We start from the raw sequence: 18107 nt of genomic DNA, 5'->3' as shown, positions 1-18107 counted from the left end.
TATGTAGACGGCACTATAATTGCATTGTATATATTCATAGCACGCCATAGTACATATGTATAGCATAGTAGTATATATATATATATATAGTTTATATGTATATGTCACGGGGCAGCCCGTGCCCTATACACACACACACACTGATTAAGGACATTGCACGCACGCACACACCACACAGACTGTGGGTAGTGGGGCAGACAGGTCCTATCATTAATGTCAATACTGTTGAGGTATATGCATTTACAGGATGTACAAATGAAATGATGCACACAGGGAAAACATTCAGTTTATTAACCTGTGTGTTTATTGTAACCTCAGTAGTTGTATGGCCTCTCCAGTGCTGGCACTTTAAGAGGGGGAAGGTGCCAAGTACTGGTGAGGAGTAGGGGTGTTCCACAATGTCATTTATCAAAGTATGTCTATTATCTGGGGAAATTAATGTAACCCCATATGATGTTAATCTAAAATAGAACATCTAGGTATGGGGTTACTGATTCAGGTTCAGCTGATAACTGGGAGCTTGTAGATAAGCTGGGTATATTTAATTGCTTCTCTGTGGGTGGTAGGATCCTCTCCTATAAAGGGGAGACTGCAGGCAGAGCTAGTCAGTTAGGCTCGGGCAGGCATCATGCTGACACACCCGTGAGAGAGCTGCTAGGGCCCATGTCCTGGGCATAGCCTAGTGCAGTTTGTTATTTTTCCTTTTTCCTTCGTTGAGCGTTAAGTATTTTTGAGTTCTTTATTTTGTGTTTTGGCCAGTATATCTGCACTGGAGCTGGAGTTTGGAGTAATAAAAACCATCAAAAAGCATCGCTGACTGTTTTTGGAGCCTTGGCCCTCGGGCAACTTTACATGTGGTGGCAGCGGAAAGTAACAACAGTTCAGGATGCCTCCAAAACCACATCTGCGGAACCATCAACAGCAAGTTTCATTCGATGAGGAGGAAGAAGAGGGTGCCACAGGAGGAGCGATGGAAGAACAAATCCACACCGGGGTGAGCACTACCTCGGCCCAAGAGGAAACTTTCTCAAATCTGGCTAAGATGTTTGAGACCTACATGCAGTCTCAGATGGAGAAAGAGAGGAGGCAAGACGAGGAGAGGGAGCGACAGGAGCGGAAGCTCGACGTACTCACTCAGCAGATGACCCAACTCCAATCGGACGTGGAGGCGGCCAATGCACATCCGAGGGAGCAACCAGCGACGGGAGCGCCACCTACAGGACCAGGGACGGCATCGGGCGTGGCAGGGCCTTCGGTGGCATCTGCACCAGCACAACCACCGACGGCAGAAGAGGCTGCAACACTCGTCGACACCTACGTGTCAGCACACAAGGGTCCGGGGTCCGACTCCTACCATTACTCCGGACAGCGCCAGGCGAGGGGTAAGTCTGAGGGTTGGTTCAAGGGGGGTAGTCCTCAGAATAGCTCTCATACCCAGCCTAAATCAGGCAGACCAGTGGTTCAGGAGCACAGTGACCCAAGGTATCAGCCAGGGTCTAAGTCACAGATTGTGTGTTATAATTGTGGTGAGGTAGGCCATACACGCCCTGTTTGTCCCCTCAAAAAGCACAATTCCACCAGCCTTTGCTATGTCCCTAGACCCGAGTTCACTGTACACCTGGAAGAGCAGCCAGACTCCCCTTTGGCCACTGTTAAGCTAAATGGCAAGCCATACACTGCCCTCTTAGACACAGGATGTTCACAGTCGCTAGTTCAGTCTCACCTTGTTCTAAGAGAAATGTGGAATGAGAGTGACTCAGTTTCAGTCATTTGTGTCCATGGCCATCAAGAACTGAGCCCAACTGCAGACATTTACCTTGAGGTTAAAGATCAGGTGTACCTCATGAAGGTTGGGGTTGTCCCAGAATTGCCCTACCCCATCCTGCTAGGTACAGATTTACCAATCCTGTATGACCTCATTCATGAAAGCAGGGAAAGGTTTTGTGGTGTGGTGACACGTGCCAGAGCCAGGCAGGCTCCATTTCCGGAGGTACAACCACACATTGCCTCTGTAAACCAGCAGGCAGGGCCACCTGTTACAATTGAGACAGGGCCAGTTAGGTCACTCCTACCTATCACACCCGACACGCAGGCAGACACATTGAAGTTAATGCCATTTCATGGGGAGGTAGTAGGGGAGCCCACAGTTACACAGGAGGACAGATTGGAAAGGCACAGACAGCAAGTGGGGGGTCTTATGCCACAGTTCACAGAGCAGGCAGAGCCAGAAGTTCCAGTTCCAGAACTGCAGGTAGACTTGTTACCATGTGATCTTGCCAAGTGTCAGCGTGAAGACTCCACCCTTGTTAACTGTTTTAAAGAGACAGAGAAGGACCACTCAAGCAGTCTACCCCAACATGAGCGCTATATGATAGAAAACGACCTTCTGTATAGACTCAGTGAGGAGGGCAGACAGCTAGTACTCCCCAAAACCTGTAGAGAGGAGGTTCTGAGGGTGGGTCACACAATCCCTTGGGCAGGTCACCTGGGCTTTATGAAAACCCTGCAGCGCATTTCAAAGAGGTTTTGTTGGCCAGGGATGTATAGCCAGGTTAAAGACTATTGTAAAACCTGTCCAGAATGCCAGCTAACAGCAGGGAAAGCTACAGCCCCTGTACCGCTAATTCCACTCCCTGTCATTGGTACTCCATTTGAGAGAATAGGAGTAGATGTAGTGGGGCCCCTGGAAAGGAGCAAAGCAGGAAACAGATTCATTCTGGTTATCAGTGACTATGCCACCAGATACCCTGAAGCTATCCCCATGAGAGAGGTGACGGCTAGGCAGGTAGCGGAAGTTTTAATTAAGTTTTTCTCTCAGGTCGGTATACCTAGGGAGGTAACAGATCAGGGCCGAAACTTCATGAGCCGTACGCTCGCACAGGCCTATCAGCTGTTAGGGATTAAGAGAGTAAGGACTACCCCCTACCACCCTCAGACTGACGGGCTAGTAGAGCGTTCCAACAAGACTTTGAAAGACATGCTCAAGAAGTTTGTGTCAGAGACTGGGAAAGACTGGGACAAATGGCTGCCATATATTCTGTTTGCTTACCGCGAGGTCCCTCAGGCCTCGACGGGCTTTTCACCGTTTGAGCTGCTTTATGCCCACCAGGTCAGAGGTCCTCTGGATGTTCTCCGTGAGACGTGGGAAGGCCCAGCTAAAGCACAGGACATGAACATCGTTTCCTATGTCCTGAACATGAGAGAACAGCTCATGAGGTCCACTACCATCGCCAGAGAACATCTACTCCAAGCCCAGGCAAAGCAAAAAGAGTGGTATGACCGGTCAGCCAGGCAGAGAAGTCTCCAGCCGGGGGAAGACGTCTTGTTGCTGTTGCCGACATCAGAGCATAAGCTGTTGGCAAAGTGGCAGGGTCCCTACAAGGTCAAGCAGAAGATGGGTCCGGTGACGTACCAGATCCACATGCCGGAACGCAGACAGCCATTACAGACTTTCCATATCAACATGCTCAAGAAATGGAATCCTCGTCCCACCCCACCGCCACCAGCTATCCACTCTCTGTATGTCAAGGCTGTGAGGGAGGAAGAGGAGACACCAGAGCAGTACCTACCAGTGGCAGAGGGTGAGCCACTTGGAGGCGGAGAAGAGGAAGGAGCTTCTTCAGATCCTGCCCAGACACCTGTTTGGGTTAACGCCAGGCCGCGCCGACGTCACCCATCACCATGTCACCTTAAAAGATCCAAAGCCCCTTCGCCAGCCTGTCTACAGGGTTCCAGAACGCCTGCTACCAGTCCTGAAGAAGGAGATCGAGGCGATGAAGGATATGGGTGTCATCGAGCCATCGTCTAGTGAGTGGAGCAGCCCTATCATCTTGGTTCCCAAGAAAGATGGAACTCTGAGGTTCTGTCTGGACTTCAGAAAGGTGAACAATGTCACTAAGAGGGACTTGTATCCTATGCCAGGAATTGACGACCTGTTGGAGAGGGTTGGCAGTTCACACTACATTACGACCCTTGACCTGTGTAAGGGGTACTGGCAGGTCCCCCTCAGCCCAGAGAGCAAAGAGTGCACAGCGTTTAGGACACCGTTTGGACATTTCCAGTTCACGGTCCTGCCCTTTGGTCTCAATGGAGCGCCTGCAACTTTCCAAAGGTTGATGGACAGAGTTCTGGCAGGCACCGAGGCCTTTGCATCTTCATATATCGATGATGTGGTGGTGTACAGCAGGTCCTGGGACGAACATCTGGCCCATCTACAGGAGGTGTTGCAGAGACTCAAGGGGGCCTGACCATCCGTCCTGACAAGTGCTTCCTTGCCAAACAAGAGACTGAGTACCTGGGGTATGTGCTGGGTAATGGGGTCATTCGTCCACAAGTGGGGAAGCTCGAGGCAGTCAGGGTGGCTGAGAGACCCACCACCAAGTCTCAGGTCAAGTCATTCATGGGCCTGATAGGATGGTATGGACGTTTCATCCCCCGGTTATCCACCATCTCAGCTCCCCTCACCGATCTCACCAAAAATAACTTGCCCAACAAGGTGAGATGGACAGAGAGCTGTGAGATGGCCTTCAACACCCTGAAAGACGTATTGTGCAAAGAGCCCATTCTGAAAAGCCCTGACTTCGAACAGCCGTTCGTGGTCCAGACGGATGCATCAGACGTGGGGATAGGAGCAGCGTTACTGCAAGCGGAAGCCGGTAACCTTCATCCCATCGTCTACATCAGCAGGAAACTCCTGAAGCATGAGCGACCATATTCGGTGGTGGAAAAGGAGTGCCTTGCCATAAAATGGGCACTTGACTCCCTGAAGTATTATCTTTTGGGGAGAGAGTTCACCTTGGAGACAGACCACCGGGCGTTGATCTGGTTGCAGAACATGAAAGACACCAACTCCCGAATCACAAGGTGGTTCCTGGCTATGCAGCCGTATGACTTTGTGGTTCAGTACAGGAAGGGGTCCGAGAACTGCACGGCTGACTTCCTGTCGAGGACGCCACAGGGGGAGTCATCTGAAGGGGGGGGAAATGTCACGGGGCAGCCCGTGCCCTATACACACACACACTGATTAAGGACATTGCACGCACGCACACACCACACAGACTGTGGGTAGTGGGGCAGACAGGTCCTATCATTAATGTCAATACTGTTGAGGTATGCATTTACAGGATGTACAAATGAAATGATACACACAGGGAAAACATTCAGTTTATTAACCTGTGTGTTTATTGTAACCTCAGTAGTTGTATGGCCTCTCCAGTGCTGGCACTTTAAGAGGGGGAAGGTGCCAAGTACTGGTGAGGAGTAGGGGTGTTCCACAATGTCATTTATCAAAGTATGTCTATTATCTGGGGAAATGAATGTAACCCCATATGATGTTAATCTAAAATAGAACATCTAGGTATGGGGTTACTGATTCAGGTTCAGCTGATAACTGGGAGCTTGTAGATAAGCTGGGTATATTTAATTGCTTCTCTGTGGGTGGTAGGATCCTCTCCTATAAAGGGGAGACTGCAGGCAGAGCTAGACGCTAGTCAGTTAGGCTCGGGCAGGCATCATGCTGACACACCCGTGAGAGAGCTGCTAGGGCCCATGTCCTGACCATAGCCTAGTGCAGTTTGTTATTTTTCCTTTTTCCTTCGTTGAGCGTTAAGTATTTTTGAGTTCTTTATTTTGTGTTTTGGCCAGTATTATTTTTGTTGTTTGATTTTTTCCGTTGAGAATATCTGCACTGGAGCTGGAGTTTGGAGTAATAAAAACCATCAAAAAGCATCGCTGACTGTTTTTGGAGCCTTGGCCCTCGGGCAACTTTACAGTATAGTCTCATAATATAGATATTCCACTGTTACTTTCTTAGCTTACGCATGTTTTATGATAAATGCCCTTACTGATGTATTCCCATGCTTTTGTTCTTGATTATTGTAAGTCGCTCTGGATTAAGAGCGTCTGCTAAATGCCTAAATTGTAAATTGTAAATTGTGAGAGGGAAGTCTGGAGCTCTCTGGTGGAGCTGTTTGCCCCTGCGACCCGACTCCGGATAAGCTGTTGAAGATGGATGGATGGATGTAGATGTGACTCTATGGAATTAGATCTACAAAACATGTAGACATGACTGTCTATGGAATTAGACTACAAATCATGCAGATGTGATGTATTAATAATAATAATAATATATGAGAACAAAACAGGTCCTCCTAGTCTCCTGGCTGTGCTATTATTAATGCACATGCTAACATACGTTTCATTGAGAAAAACATTCAACTGATCAATGTCAATGTTGTACTGAGACATTCATATACAAAGTTGTACACAAATGACAGTAAAGTGACTATACTTTTAAGACCTTTTTAGTACCTCAAAAAAGAAGGGGGGAAAGAAAGAAAATAATATAGCTGCAAGCATCGATAAGACAGGGCCAAGCAATATGAAAGATCACACGCGTGTTCTAGTTCTAGTACTCAGTGTGAATGGCTCTTTTAGGCTACTCAAGCGGTATTGCAGCTGTTTGTACGTCAGACAGACACACACGTGGCCAGTCATTAGAGCGGTTAGGCACCATTCAAAAAACTATATGCAATAGGCCTACTCAATAAACCATATAAACAGAACACTGAAGTTGAGAGAAAGAAGACATTACAATTAACAAATGAGCATTTTAAATAGCTGACCATAACCTAACCTCAGTAAAGCTATACCTAAACCTAACCTTAACCGAAAAGGACCCCAGGGCCGGGCCTACCACCCTTAGATCTCCATATATGGAGCTGACCTGTTCTGACATTCCATATGTTGATCTGACCTCATCAAACCCTGTACGAGACATGTATGGCCAGTACAGAATTCATTCCATGTTGATCTGACCCCTATTCCAAAAGCGCCAGCGCTCGACCAGCAGTCTGCCGTCAACGAGGCGGATGCGTGCGGACCAAAATATCATGAGCATTAGTGACGACCGGTTATATGAGGTTATAGGTTGAAAATGATCCTTTAAGTTTGTGGGTGGGTCATACAGTACATTAAACCAATGGGTGAAGTGGTCCTTTAAGTGTGTGGCCGGGGTCATACATATTGAACCAATGGATGAAGTCATTTAAGTGTGTGTGTGTGTGTGTGTGTGTGTGTGTGTGTGTGTGTGTGTGTGTGTGTGTGTGTGTGTGTGTGTGTGTGTGTGTGTGTGTGTGTGTGTGTGTGTGCGTGCGTGCGCGTGCGTGTACGACAGAAGTGCTTGCATCATCAGACTTTTGCAGACACAATGTCCTGACTGAACTGACTGCTCTGTGCAAGTCTCTCTCCCTCGCTCTCTCTCTCTCTCTCTCTCTCTATCTGCAGTTCTTCCATTATCAACATCATCATGCAAGCTTTCTTCCCCATCAGGTACAGTGACTACAATATAATACAATATATTCCTATTTTAACTTATTTATTTATTATTATTATTACCCTTTATTATTATTATTATTATTGTTGTTGTTGTTGTAAATGAACACCCTTACTTGATCTATTATAGCCTACTGCAACGTCACAAGAAAAGTTCCAAACGCAGCACAATCTGCTACTTTTGATGGTTTTTAATTTGAATCGTGAAAAGTAACAGTTTTGGACATATCAGTTTTGGTCCATCCATCCATCTTTCCATCCTTGTTTATGTTCATAACGTCTGCTAAGCCTCAGATTTAAACTGGCTTCATTTTGAAAGCTTTTTGGGGTCTTTAGAGTATTTAGAATAAAATTCCCTTTTAGTTTTAGTCACATTTTGTCACCTGAAATGTTTTAGTCTAGTCTAGTTTCAGTCGACTAAATATAAGATTTTAGTCGACTAAAACTACAATCTATTTAGCTGTATTTCAGCGGGGCCGCGATGGTGCCGGCATGGTGTTTGCGTAGCTGTGTGATGAAATTAGTCGATCCACAAGCTCACAGCGCACTACACCCTCACGCAACCATGTGTGTGTGTGTGTGTGTGTGTGTGTGTGTGTGTGTGTGACAGTGTGACAGTGTGTGTGTGTTTTATAAATATTGATCCAGCATGGATTCCGACTCCAGCTCAGACCATAGCATGTAATCTATAGCCTTGACGACCATATGGACTGTGAGATAGCATGTTGTTCAGACAGATGCCAGGTTCATTGTTGACCTGGGGCCTATTTCACGAAACTTGGATTAGAGATTAAGCCGGGCTTTAACACATATCCTGGCTTAATATATCCTGGATCAGTGCTTAACCGGTTTCATGAAAGCTGGTTGATCTTGCCAGATTAATTTAACCAGTTAACCTGGATATGTTGAGGTTTGATTCGGTTTCATGAAAGTGATGCTACATAAGTTACCATGGAAACTAATGCTTTGGACTTAGCCTGCTCCGGACCAGGCTAACAGCCAGGTTTAACCTAATCCTGATGTCTTTACTGTTCATTAAGCAGTCAAACTGATCACAAACCAATGATGTTTTCCAGATTTATTCAATTATTATGGGTTTATGTTGCCTTATTTGTATCGGTCTGCATTAAAGGACTAATTTAAGCACTATATAAAATCAAATAACCAAAATATATAGGCTGCACAACATCATGACAGCTTGTGAGCTTGTAGATCAGCTGCTTTTGGTGAATGTTCCCCATGAATAGGTTTGCTGTCGTACAAGTGCACGGTTAAGAAGAATTATTATATTATATTATATATATATATATTTTTTTTGTAAATGTGAAAACCACTAAATATTACCATTACTCATTGTTTTACAACATATTACCATTGTAACGTTTCACCCACTACTAGTCCTATACATACTTACACCTAGAAACCCCATTCAAACCTATTTAGGTTCATCCTACGGTGGACATGTGTGCCTGAAAAGGAATCTTTGAAATGTTTCATAGTTTTAGAAATATAGTGCTTTCAAATTTGAGACATTTATATAGGCAGATAGTGGCACTTAAAAAAATCACTTTCACCTAGAAACTCCATTCACACTTTGTAAAATTCAGCTTACTGTGGAGACACATGCTGGAACTTTTTACTTTTGTAAAATTCAGCTTACTGTGGAGACACATGCTGGAACTTTTTACTTTGAAATGTTTTATAGTTTCTGAGTTATTTAACTTAAACGCCCAATGCATTCTCAATGGCAATAGCACAAACTTTGGCATGCTACATGAACCCATGACCCGGCCCTGTCTGGACAACAACCCCCTTCCCCAAAGGTAGCTCCCTCAGAGGAGGGAGTTATGGCCAAATATCACAATGCGACAATATCATTATGCTTACAATATTAAGAATTCTGTTTTAAGTTAATAGTAGTGGTAAAATGTAAACTATATTTTTGGGGTAGTTAATCATTCAGTCTATCCACTATTGAGAGTATGTTCTCTCTTTAATTACAGCAGCAGTATTTATTTTAGAAGCTTAAGTCCTTGTATCAGTAAGTCTTGAATAGATTAGTAAAGATAATGAGATATACAGAAGGGGGCTGTAATGCAACTATTAAATATGCAAACTGCCTTAATACCCCATGAAGAAGAAGGATCAGTAAATCTGTGATCCACATAAGGGGTCTAGAGACAAAAAGCCAGACTGTCTATTAAGCCAGGCTTGCTGATCCCGGCTCGCCAAATCCACCAATTCTGAGCCTCGCTTGGCTTTAGTGGAACGGAATAAACCAGGCTGTAAAGATCAGGATTTAAAAAGCCTGGCTTTGGCCTAAATCCTGGATTAGTTAATCCAAGTTTCGTGAAACAGGCCCCTGGTATCCTAGTTTACTGAGACACTACACTGTCTCTCTGCATTCTATGTGATCCTACAGTTTACTGAGACACTACACTGTCTCTCTGCATTCTATGATCCTATAGTTTACTGAGACTAGTCTACACTGTCTCTCTGCATTCTATGATCCTATAGTTTACTGAGACTAGTCTACACTGTCTCTCTGCATTCCATGTGATCCTATAGTTTACTGAGACACTACACTGTCTCTCTGCATTCCATGATCCTATAGTTTACTGAGACTATACACTGTCTCTTTGCAATCTATGACCCCTTAGCTTAGGAATTACATGTTGAGCAGGCAAGATGAAAGGCATGCATTTGCATTCCAATGGGTGATTGAGGGTCGCTCTATGCGCAACGGCCAATCAGCTGCCCAATAAATAATAGTTCTCAGGTCTGGTGTTTGTCCTCTCTTTTTTCTCAGTATATGGATTTTGGCCAGGCAGAAATGGATTTGGACAGCCGGCTGCCTGCCCTCGCCTTATTGTAGATACGCCACTGCACTACACTGTCTCTCTGCATGTCATGTGATCCTATAGTTTACTGAGGCACTACACTGTCTCTCTGCATTCTATGTGATCCTATAGTTTACTGAGACACTACACTGTCTCTCTGCATTCTATGTGATCCTATAGTTTACTGAGACACTACACTGTCTCTCTGCATTCTATGTGATCCTATAGTTTACTGAGGCACTACACTGTCTCTCTGCATTCTATGTGATCCTATAGTTTACTGAGACACTACACTGTCTCTCTGCATTCTATGTGATCCTATAGTTTACTGAGACACTACACTGTCTCTCTGCATTCTATGTGATCCTATAGTTTACTGAGGCACTACACTGTCTCTCTGCATTTTGGGCTCAGGCTTATGTGAACACCACAGACAGTTTTTCATTTGCTCGACTCAGTAATTAGATATTTGATATTCATTGTAGCTGCCCCGCCCCCTTCCTATACAAACCCATTGTAACTTAAAACTCGATTAATTGAAAACACCCTTCCTTTTTTTCTGATGATACTGCCCTCCTAATATGAGAGGTGCCCATGTTTTTTGTATTACTTTTTTCATTATTTTTTTTTGGAAAATGTAAAGCGGCAAATGAATAAGGCTCCATACAAATAATATATATATTAAAAAAATACATACAAAAGGTAATAAACCTCACGTATTAGGAGGGCAGTATCAGTCACCAGAAAAAGGGACGGGTGTTTTCAAGTTACAATGGGTTTGTATAGGAAGGTGGCAAGGGCAGCTAAAATGAATGTCAAATATCTAATTACTGAATCAAGCAACTTAAAAACTGCCTGGGGTGTTCACATAAGCCTGAATAGACGGCCAAAAGTGGTTTTGAAAGTGAAATATCCCTTTAAACTAATCATCTCTGGACCTCCCAAATTAATTTGGGGAAGCCCCCAGTTTGGGAAGCAGTGCGGGCGATGCTGTGTGGGAGAGGAGAGGACGGTTACCTTGGTACCGTGGTGAGACCGCACTTAGAGAGGCAGATCGATGGTTGCCGTGGATACTATTACTAGGTGGTAGTGAGTCCGTGCTTTAGAGAGGCAGATCGATGGGCAGTAAAAGCTGAAAGCACTCACTGTCTGTGATGGATGTGACGCTGACTCAGCACATCCTGCTGTCAACCACTAAGTAACCAGTGGTGGAAAGTAACTAAGTACAATGGGCCGACCGACCGACTCAAGAGGTTCTTCAGAGGAAATTTGTTCTTAGACCCACTTAGGAAGTTTTTAAGATGGTTTTGGGATCCCTCAATGTTTTCTTAGCTGTGATTTGTTCATAGGTATGAACAGAATCTACACACACTGGGCCTTATGCGCCAATAAGTTCGTCAGATTCATGAAACCTTCTTAAGTAGGCAGAATTGTTTCGTAAGCGCATGTTCTTGTGATGATGAATCCAAATCCTCGTAACTTGAAGGGGTGTGCCACTGTGCCAGTTCATTCAAATTGTCATAGGTAGATGCCCCACCTATCCTAATTAGCATCCTAATTACCATAGAGAACCTCCCCACCAATCCCCATATAAGGCATTGGGCATTCACTTTCCTACCTGTGTTTTACCCAGGTGGGTGTGGTTATGCATTCACTGCAGTCACACCTGTGTCTGTGTACTGTGATTGCAGCACACAGCAATCACAGGACCTGGTGGAACACCAGACGACTCCAAACATTGAAAAGCAATAGTACTATGGAGGTACTTCTGATGTGAATAGCAAATTTTATTCATGAATGTATTTTATTATTTATCTCACATTAGTCAACGTATCACGTATCAACGTATCACCATGATCCCCTCCCCTCAATGTCCTCTCCCTGGTAGAAAACAGCGGAGAACACTGACGTCACTACATTTGTATAGCGACGCCCCTCTGCACTGTAGTTCACTCCCACTCCTAGACCAGGAAATGCATGTGTCTTGTTTGACCAGGCTTTTCTTTTTCTTGTGAAAACGAAAGCATGCGGTCTCCGAGGCTACGGCATATTATGATACATTATTTACGGTATGTTATGACATCACCAGGTCGCATTTGCCTCCAGTCAGAGATGAGGAGGCGGAGTCTCAGAGGAAGGCCAAATCTCGGCACGCCAGACAGACGCGCAGATCAACACAGGTACACAACACACTACACTACCCACAATGCACCACTACGCTACGCTACATGCCAGACAGACTCGATTTCACTGTAACATATCATCATTTACATTTTCACCTCTACAGGGAGTGACTCTGACAGAGTTGAAAGCAGCTCACAATGCCTACAGTGTGCCTGCAGACAGACAGACAGAGAGCAGACATACAGACAGCGGGGCCTGTCTGAGGGGAACGTCCTTCGGTGACAAAGGAGTCACGACAGAGTCCGCAGAACCAACAGGACCACAGCGACCAACGGGACCGAAGGAACCAAAGGGACCCGGACCATCGTGGTGCAAACTGGATGAGGTGAGACAGGCTTTCATTAACACACTACCTAACCATACAGATTGTATAGGTTATATTGTATTAACAAAAATTGCATTTTATTCATTAAAATAATAGTGATGCTTTAAATGCATTTCTTGTTCAACTGATTGAAAAATTGATTTAATTGGTGTCATCTCTTGTTCAGGAGGGGAACATCAAAACCAGTCAACGCTCCGTCCGGCCGCACCGCTGCAGTCTCACCAGCAGAGGTCAGTAAAGAGATATAAGGCTTAAACCAGGTTCTCAACCTGCCTCGGGTCATAGTATAGGCCCAGGTTCATTGGAACAAGTTATTTGGTGACGTGAACTGTAAAAAAAGGAGGCGGAAGTGCGGAAGGCACGCTGCCTACTGACCAATCACAGCGCGTCTTTTCCAGGAATTCAAAGGAGCTTTATTGGCATGTGGAACCAAACGTTTACATTGCCAAAGCAAGTGCCTCTGGAAAAGAGGGAGGCCCCCTCTGATTGGCCTACGAACGTCCCCTTTTGTGACACACGTGGAAGTATGAGGTTAGATGGCTCGCCCGTGCTGCTGGCCAATGGGGACGTCTCTACGTGGCAGCCATCTTGCTTCAGGTCGCTCGCCCGCTCATAACATTGTGTCTATGGGGCATGCATAACTTGCTCAATTTCCTCAAACGGTTTGGTTTGTTATAAACGCCAGAGACGTCAGCATAATTATATGCTTATGATGTTCATATAAAAAATCACACCCATGTCAATGGCGTTTTTAAAACAAACATTAAACCTGTATATAGGAAAAAATCATAGATCCCGACGGCCTTTACTGCATGTCACCCCCCCATCTCTCTCCCCATTTCCATGTCAGCCTACTGTATACCTATCCCTCTATAAAAAAATAAAAAATAAAGGCAAAAGCCACACAAAATATCTTAAAAAATAATACTTCTGGTCACAGGGTCCTCTCTGGGTCCTTTTTTGTAGATTTTGCCTGGCATGGTTAAAGGGTGCCCGAAGAAATGCCTGGCATTCCATACCACAGGATGCCTTTTGACGCCTTTCCCATAAAATGTCAATAATACAATCTCTTCTGATGGCCACTTGCAATACCCTCGCGGCCCACATGTTGAGAACTACAATGTTTTGCATCACACACTGTTGTGAGATGCGATTATAAATGGAGCTCAACATTCAACAGATCTGTTGACTTTTAAAATACATTTAAATAAAATAAATAAAATAAAATGTCAACATAATGAACTGTCCAGTCATTAATTAGCTTCATTAACATCATTCATAGTCCAGTCGATTGATGAATGGAGAGATGAAAACCACAATCCTATTGGTGGAGCCACTGCTCAGATGACCTTTGACACCGAGTTACAACATCAGAGCTACAAGACCACACAGGTATGTAGTCTATAGTTTGATCTACAATCAGACCATCTATAATGTGCACATGACATGATTAAAATAGCGTTCAGCCAGTAAATAAATCACACAGTTGTGTGAAATGAGGGGCGCTCTTATCATCATACCCAGGGGGCAAACCACCCTTTTTTAGGAAACCTGCATTTGCCATGACCTCAAAGGTTGTCCACCAGAAATAGTATCTATGACCCCGTAGGATCACAACCTATATGGACAACCCGGTCAATTTTTTGCTGGAAGTCCAATATGGCCGCCGCAATATTGGCCCCTATTAGTTATAATGGGGGGTGAATAGGGCAAAATTTTAAACCGAAACCAAAATCCACGAAACTTCTCAGGTTGATCAATGATATAAATATGAACATCTTTTGTATTGAAGGTTTCCATGAAATTCAATATGGCCGCCACAATATGGCCGCCACAATATTAGCACCCAGAAAATAGGTTTGTCTCTAACTTCTGAACCAGATGAGCTAGAAACGTAAAATCAGTGTCTATTTCATGTTTTCTGACCATGAGAGACTCAATGGAATACCTATTTTTATTATTGGGTGTGTCTGGCCCCTTATTGTGCATATTTATAAGATGGTGGCTAGTGGCTACCCGAAATAGTGCTTTACCATGATTTCTACCATGATTGTTGACTGTTTTGAATATCGTCACCTTATTAAACTAATTGCCTAAGTCATTTTTTGCCAAATCTTTTTTTTGGCCTAAATCACCACCTGGTGATGCTGGCCACGTCTGGTAAAATCGCCCGAGCCCTAATGTAAAAGGCCTTCCTGTTACACCCTATTAAAACAATGGCCTATGTCAAGAGGGAGACTTAGGCCATATTATTTTGCCTAAGTCATAATAAAATGTGACTTAGGCCATTTTAACACACCTTTCAAAATGGGAGTGAATGGGACTGAATGGGAGGTACTGTTACTATGGGACTGATAGAATGGGACTGAATGGGACTGAATGGGAGTGAAAGGGAGGTACTGTTACTATGGGACTGATACTATGGGAGTGAAAGGGAGGTACTGTTACTATGGGTAACAGTACCCGGCCAGGAGACAACCCAGTGAACCACAGAGCCTAGTCCCTCCATGTGCCAGAAGTGTACCTCCCAGCCCTGGCAGAGTAGTTCTGGAGTAGTTCCAACGGATTGTGTGCCCCTGGTTCTTCCCTAGTGGGACTGATTGAGGGTATAGCTACTGGGACGTAAGTCGGGACTTGATCAACCCCGCTGGGTTGCCTGAGTGAGGGGTATGATGTTGAGAGACCCGAAACCCCGTTGACCTCAGGATACATCACTGAGGATACGTCCCAGGTTCATCCATGCAACATTTTTTAGTTATGGGACTGATACTATGGGAGTGCATGGGACTGAATGAGAGTGAATGGGAGGTACTGTATGGGACTGATACTATGGGAGTGAATGGGACTGAATGGGAGTGAAAGGGAGGTACTGTTACTATGGGACTGATACTATGGGAGTTACTGATACTATGGGACTGAATGAGACTGAATGGGAGTGAAAGGGAGGTACTGTTACTATGGGACTGATACTATGGGAGTGAATGGGAGGTATTGTTACTATGAGACTGATACTATGGGAGTTAATGGGAGGGAATGTGACTGAATGGGAGGTACTCTTACTATGGGACTGACACGATGGGAGTGAATGGGACTGAATGGGAGTGAATGGGGTGTACTGTTACTATGGGACTGAATGGGAGTGAATAAAAGTGAATGGGAGTGAATGGGACTGAATCGGAGTGAATGGGAGGTACTGTTACTATGGGACTGTCACTCCCATGCACTCCCATTCAGAGTGAAAGGGAGTGAATGGTAGGTACTGTTACTATGGGACTGTCACTCCCATTCACTCCCATTCAGAGTGAATGGGAGTGAATGGGAGGTACTGTTACTATGGGACTGTCACTCCCATTCAGTCCCATTCAATCCCATAGTATCAGTCCCATAGTAAAGTAATCTCTAAGATACATTGTTGTTGTGGTCTCTGATTTTATCTGAAATCATTCCTACAACTCTACATAGGATCTGAGGGGAAATGACAATATGCAAGGTCAAAGATATATGTCCCTTCTGTGTCATAAATCTTAGCCAATGGATTAATATTGCTTGTGTTTGCTAAAACAGTCAACAATCATGGTAGAAATCATGGTAAAGCACTATTTCGGGTAGCCACCATCTTGTAAATATGCACAATAAGGGTCCAGACACACCCAATAATAAAAATAGGTATTCCATTGAGTCTCTCATGGTCAGAAAACATGAAATAGACACTGAGTTTGCGTTTCTAGCTCATCTGGTTCAGAAGTTAGAGCCAAACCTATTTTCTGGGTGCCAATATTGTGGCGGCCATATTGTGGCGGCCATATTGAATTTCATGGAAACTTTCAATACAATTTTTTTTCATATTTATATCATTGATCAACCTGAGAAGTTTCGTGGATTTTGGTTTCGGTTTAAAAAATTTCCCTATTCACCCCCCCATTATAACTAATAGGGGCCAATATTGCGGCGGCCATATTGGACTTCCAGCTAAAAATTTACCGGGTTGTCCATATAGGTTGTGATCCTACGGGGTCATAGATACTATTTCTGGTGGACAACCTTTGAGGTCATGGCAAATGCAGGTCAACCCCCTTTTCCCCCTGGGTATCATGCATCATAAGCCAATCAAATCACCACATTCCATGCTCATACACACAAATACACGAAGCTGTTCATAGAAAAGATCACCATTACACCCCTAGGTCAATTAAGTCCTACTGACTATTACTGACCACAAAGATATATCTAGACTATAATTAAAGTTAATAGAGATAATACTAGCAGTAAGCTAGAACTCGCTACCCCTAAACATAAAGAGCATCAGCAGCCATCACCTTTTTAAGACAATTAAGGGTCAAAGCACAGCTTTTAGAAAATGTTGCAGAATCCTATATGTTCAAATATATTAGTAATGTGTTTATGCATTTATGCTGTAGGTATAGTGTAGATCATGATTGTTTTGTTTTATTTAATTTCTGTACTGTCTGCTTGTATGTAGTTTTTGTTGCAATGTTGTTTGTCTCGGACCAAAAAGACCGCAATGAAAATAAGTCGAAACTAAAGACTTCTTGTGTTTGTATCCTTGACGTTTCCTCAATGAACATGATGGCCACTGGCATAAATACAGGAAGCTCTCTACTCCCAGCACAGACTTCACTTCACTGGCAAAATGGCAGCCTTTTATACCCAGCTGGAGATAATGAGAATGGACTATCCCATTTACAGGGGTGTCTTCAAATGAGAACATACCATAAATACATACATAAGCATACAATAAATACATACAAATAACCTTAAACCATACAATGTTACAAGTTTCTGTGAACTACATGAACTATACAAGTTATAAATCCTTCACACTACAACATAAATAAGCAATCCCAACAGCACATCTCAACCCCCCCCCCCCCCCCCCCCCCCCCAGCAATCCTGATAAGGTCCAGCCCAATCCTTACTGAAACACATCACAGGCAATTGTTAGGCATTCAATCAAACCTCAACCAAACCTCAACAATAGATCTCCACATTATTGCACTTAACCAACATATTGCAGCTATAACCTACATTGCACTTGCCCCTCATGTTTGTTAATCACCAAGCATTTCCACAGGTGGAACTCGTTGGCTGAGTGGCCAGCTCAGCTAAACAGGAAACAGTATTCAACAATAAAATCATAACTGCAAAATACAACTGTGCAAGTTAATAAAGTGCCAATATGCTGTGCAGAAGATGTAACAGAGGACCCTAAAAGCCATTCTGGTGTTTCTCTTTAATTACCACTAGATGGTGCCAAAGGATTATAGAATGTGCTTTCCTTGTTGTGGGAAAGAAAACTACAAGATATGAAATAGTTGATGTTTACTTGATGCAGTTGATTCTTAATAATAATAGTAATGAAAATAAAGTAAAAGTACTATAGCAATGCCACAGTATAATATATTTGA

This window comes from Protomyctophum parallelum (genome assembly GCF_964188405.1).
Source record: "Protomyctophum parallelum genome assembly, chromosome: 7".
Taxonomy (NCBI): Eukaryota; Metazoa; Chordata; class Actinopteri; order Myctophiformes; family Myctophidae; genus Protomyctophum; species Protomyctophum parallelum.
This window is presented reverse-complemented; position numbering follows the sequence as displayed.